This window comes from Chionomys nivalis, chromosome 13 (genome assembly GCF_950005125.1).
Source record: "Chionomys nivalis chromosome 13, mChiNiv1.1, whole genome shotgun sequence".
Classification (NCBI taxonomy): Eukaryota; Metazoa; Chordata; class Mammalia; order Rodentia; family Cricetidae; genus Chionomys; species Chionomys nivalis.
The window spans coordinates 68,945,564-68,951,275 of NC_080098.1; positions in this window are offsets into that span (position 1 = coordinate 68,945,564).

Here is a 5,712-nt window from a genome sequence, read left to right on the forward strand (position 1 = left end):
TCTGTGCACTTCTTCAGTCAGAAGTGGGATGGTGGGATAGGCAGTTTTTAGCCAAAGTGGTTCTGATGTCCCCCGCTCATGAACGGCCCCAGCTGTCCCACTTCTTGTCTGTACTAAGTATTTTCTGATGGAAGCAGGAAGATGCACTCAGAGGTCCCAGTCTTCTAATAAAGGACATTCTACTTTCATCATTTAAAAAGAAGTCTTTCTGTATAGCCCTGGCTGTTCTGGAACTGGTGTAGACCAGGCTGACCTCAAACTCACATCCACCTGCCTCTGCTCCCTGTGTGCTGGGATTAGAGGCCTGAGTCACCATAGCCAACCAGCTTTCAGCATTCTTTGTAAGACTCTGTTGAGTCAGTAGCCTAGAATGATGTCAGGTGTTGGTGCGCAGGACCATGTACAGCAGGTGAGCATCAGAGAGCAACCCAGGAAGGTCACACAGAGGCATGGGCCCCAGGCAGGTAGTCTAGAGCAAAGCAGAGAACCCACACTCTGGAATCTGGCCACCAGAGCTCTGCCTCCACAAAGCTCTGTGATCTTGATTAGTTAGCTCCCTTTCCAAACCCCCTCTGTGAAACAGTGCCTACCTCAGAGCCTCTGCTTGTGCCAAGCCTGAACTATAGAGAAAGACCATCCATCCTTGTTTAGCTCTGTACATAGATGCGGCTTTGAGTCTAGGATAACCATTATGAAAATGGGCCGACTTTGCCATGCAGTGACCCATGCTGGCCACTAGGTGGAAGGCACACCCTTTTGTTTTGTTTTGTTTTGTTTTAATTTTTTTTCCCCCCTTGTTCAGGGAACTTCAACTCCAGGACCTTAGTGTTTGATTTAACACCAAAGAGAATTGGGTGGTCTTCTCTTAAGTCTCTGTATTTGATATTTCACTTAACCCTCAAGATAGCTGGGAAAAGATCCAGTTTCACAGGAAAAACATGAGCCATGTCTCAGGGGATCTTACACAACCAAGCAACCTTGGAAAGATCTGGCCCCAAGCTCCCAACTATATTTTTTTAATATCATTTTTATTTGTTACTATTTTATGGTTGCTTGGGCACATATGGAGGCCAGAGGACAACTTATAGGACTTCTCTCCTGTGAGATTCCGAGATTAAGCTCAGGTTAGTGGTATTTTGAACTCCCTGAACTGACTAGCTGGCTCCCGACTTTTTCTGTACTTCCCAGACCACCTCACCTTCCACTATCACTCTTCTGAAAGGCTGTAGAACTGGCCACCTGCCTAAGGGTAACCTGGTGTTTGGCTGGCTTGGGACCCTTACTTTAGTTTATGATAGGGTCTCATGCAACCTGGGCTGACCTCCAGCTTCTATGTAGCTAAGGGTAACCTTAAACTCCTGATCCTGTCACTACTTCCCAAGTGCCAGGTGATGGATGCATGACACCACACTCTGTATTATTTGAGATGGTATCACTATGTAGCCCAGGCTGGCCTTGAATTCACTATGTAGCCCACGTTGGCTTCAACTTCACAGCAATCCCCCTGCCTCCTGAGTACTAGAATTCCAGTACTGAGCCACCACACGACATTCACATCCTTTTCTTTTACCCAGGATGCATTTCTGCTTCATTCTTACACCCAGTGGTCCAGAGGAAGTGCTCCCACTCTATTCCAGAGGGTGGAGCTGTGATCCAGCCTAGGTAACCAGAACATGAATTTGGAGCTGTTAGTGACTACCTTTGCCAATGTCTAAGGAAAATCTGCCTGAGAATTAAACCAGCACAAAGGAAACCAGCTAGGAAGTGAGAAGAAACATTGCCGATTCTTCTCTGTTGTGTAGGAGACACTCTGGCTCCCAACCATGCAGCTGGGGATAGGAGTAAGGAGCAAGGTGGGTGACAGAGAAGAGAAAGGATGGTTGGAAGAAGGCAGATGACGGCCTAATGCAGCTGGTCTTGTCAGCCTGGAGGCCTCAACTGTGCTTAAATATAAAAATAGCATTGGCCCCCAAGGCTAACTTGGCTGCTCTTGCATGTGCCCAGAGGCCTCGTGTCCCCTTTAAGCCCTGCCCTTAATTAATATACTGTGTCAGGACAATCTGTTCAATGGCCTGTTTGGGCTTTTGTTTTGTTTTTGAGTCAGTTTCTCCCTGTGATGCCCAGGCTGGTCTGTACCTCATGATCCTCCTGCCTCAGGCTCCCAGGTGCACACCACCATGGCTGACTCCTAGAAGCTGCTCCCTATGGGCAGTAATTGGGTCTTACCACATTGGATCCCTGATGCATAGCAGAGAACCATGTTTTCCTTGGTGGGGGGGAGGTGCAATTGTTAAGGTTTTTTGTTTGTTTTAGGGGAGGTTTGCTCATTTGTTTTTTGTTGTTGTGTTTTGTTTTGGGAAGGGATGAGACAGGATCTCACTATGTGACCAGGCTGTCCTCGAACTTCTAGAGATTACCCTGCCTCTGCCTCCTGAGTTCTGGGATTAAAGGCATGCACCTTTTTTGGTTGGGTTTGTTTTTGTAGTGCTGGGGCTTAGTTAGACCCAGGAACTTCAGCATGCAAGAGAAGTGCTCCGCCACTGAGCCACTTCCCCATCCAGAACCAAGACTTCTTAAAGGAGATGAGCCTCTGGTGGTCATAAAGATCAAAGGAGCCAGGTTTCAGGGGTAGGAGGAGGGTTGTAGGATAGAGTGGGTTGTTTCAGTGATCACTTCCCATGGATCTTTGCCCCTCCGTGTCCTTTTACACTTGACTTCCAAGGCTGGGATGTAAGAGTCCTTACAACCTCCCTCCTGCCACAGAGAGAGTCTGGGTTGAGCTGTAAGAAGATGAGCAGTCACATGATGAGGAAGTTGCGTTTCACACAACTGGCATTCTATAAATTCTATCAATGTGTTTTTTTTTTTTGTTTTTTTTTTTTTTCGAGACAGGGTTTCTCTGTAGCTTTTTTTTTTTTTTTTTTTTGGTTCCTGTCCTGGAACTAGCTCTTCTAGACCAGGCTGGCCTCGAGCTCACAGAGATCCGCTTGCTTCTGCCTCCTGAGTACTGGGATTAAAGGCATGCACCACCACCGCCCGGCTGTCGTTTTGTTTCTTATGGTATTGGGGGCTGAACCTGAACTTTGTTCATGCTAGGCAAACGCTTTACCACCCAATTAATAACCCTAGCCTGAGGAGGTCATCTTGGGCCCCCAGCACAGACAAGTCACACTGTAAGCAGCCGTGATGCGATCCAGAACTCTGAAGCTGAGCCTAGCTAATCCACAGAATGGCACATGAAACACAGTTCTCTAAAGTCACTGTTGTAGTCAGGGTTTCTTTCGCTGCAGTGAAACACTGTGACCAAAAGCAACCTGAAGAGGAAAGGGTTGATTTCATCTTACATTTCCAGGAACACTAAAGGCAGCCAGGGCAGGAATTCAAGCAGGGCAAGAATCTAGAGGCAGGAACTGAAGTGGACTCCATAGCGGAGCGCTGCTCACTGGCTTGCTCCAGCCTGCTTTACTGTAGAACCCAGGACCACCAGCCCTGGAGTGGCACCACCCACTGCAGCCCGATATTATGGAGTCAACTTTTTGTTTGTTTGTTTTCAAGACAGGGTTTCTCTGTGTAGCTTTGGCTGTCCTGGTACTCACTCAGTAGACCAGGCTGGCCTCAAACTCAGAGATCTGCCTGCCTCTGCCTCCTGAATGCTGGGATTAAAGATGTGTGTCCCCACCACTCTGCTAGGTGCCAGTTTCTTGAGGTTTCTTACTCTCAGATGACTATAGCTTGTGTCAAATTGACATAAAACCAGCCAATGTGGTCACTAAGTTTGGGAACGGTTTATTATTGATGAGAGGCCCAAACAACAGGTGAAGCAAGCTCCAGCTACTTACCTTTATATAGTAGGATTTCTCTTGAAGGAGCCCCACCCCCAGTTTATGTGGTCTGTAGAAGGATGGCCTAGTGAGAAGGTCTTGGGCCTAGAGCTGTTAGAGACTCTTTGTCACTTTTCTGAAGTTCCTCCCCGATTCCCCATAGCAAAGCTGTAAGGAAGAAAACCGAAAATGAGTCTGCAGTGGCAAAGGGGGTAGGTGGAGTCTGCAGCGGCAGAAGGGGTGGGTGGAGACGGGGTTTCATTATTCAGCCCTGGTTGGCCTGGAACTCTTGTGGAGACCTGCTTGAAACTTGTGATGATCCTCCTGCCTCTACTTCCTGAGTGCTGGGATTACAGAGGTGCACCACCACACCCAACTAGAGGATGCTTCTGCCCTACGCTGTTGGGCTCCTGGGATCCGGCTCAAGCACTCCTTGAATCCTGAGCCACAGCCATACACTAAAACCCCTGGGCCGAGACTTGCACTGTTTCCAGGAGCAGGTGTGAGTTGGAGCATCCATTACTTGCAGCTGAGAGTTTGATAGGGCTTTAGCAGCTTCAGGGGAGGCACAAAGGAGGAGGTCTAAGGAGTGTGGAAAGGAGAATTTCTTTTACCTCAGCCCTGCTGTATGCCAAGGTCCTGAAACAGGACCTCAAAGTCCCATGGTTACAGGTGTAATGAAGTACTATAAAGGAAGGTCCCAGTGTGATCAGAGCATGTGACAGAAGATAACGCTCACTCCAGGCTGGAACAGGCTCAGTCTCCCTGAGGAATTCTTTTTTCTGGGGATGTGGATCAAACCCAAGGCCTCTGTTCTGACGCTGAGCTATGCCCCAGCCCAGGCAGTGACGGTTAAACTGGTGTTGGGGTGTAGCAGTTGGTGAACTGCTGTCCCAGCACGAACAAGGCCCTGGGTTCGATTGGCAAGTCTCACATAAACCAGGCGTGGTGAAACAAGCCTGTAATGCAAGCATTTGGGAGGCAGAGGCAGGAAGATCTGAAGGCCAAGACATACAGTGAATATGAGGCCAGGTTGGACTTGATGCCTTGTCTCAAGAAATAAAGCAAAATGAAACAAAATAAGATACAACAAACTGGGTCATGCATGTAAATGTCTTTAATCGCAGCACTCAGGAGGCTGAGACAGGAGGATCATGAGTTCAAGACCAGCCTGAGCCATGTTGTACGTTCTAGACTAGCCTGAAGTTGTTAGTGAGAGCCTATCTCAATTAACTTAATTAAGAATGGATATTCTGGGGATGTAGTTCAGTGGCTAAGAGCCACTTTGCTCATACAAGGCCCTGGTTCCATTCCCAGTACAACAAACGGTTGGAGAGCTAAATTTAGGGGTTAATCAGTGCGTGAGTAGTAGATGGGAAAAAAGGACAGGGGAAATTCCAGACAGAACAGCACATGCCGAGGTCTCTAGGCAAGAAAATGCTTGTCTCCAGAGGAAGCAGAATGTGCTTCCAGATAAAGAGAGGCTCATGGGAGACAAGTCCCTCAGGATGTAGCAGCCAAGACCAAAGCAGTCAAGGCCTGATGGCTAAGTTTAGATTCCAGGAATCCTTGTAAAAGTCTAAAGGAGTGAGTGGCATAAGAACTGACATCCAAAGCTCTCCTCTGACCTTCACACATGTGCCATGGAACACACATGTCGTCATGCACACACAGAATTAACTATAAACAAATTTTTAGAAGGCAAAAGCAGGTTCAAGGCCAGCATGGTCTACAAAGTGAGTTCCAGGACAGCCAGAGCTGTACAAGAAACCTTGTCTTGGATAAACAAAAGATAAAGAAGAGGAGGAGGAGGATGAGAAGAAGAAGGCAGTAAGCCACAGGAACAAACCAGGAACCTTAAGTTCAGGCAACAGGTGCACTGAGGAACGCA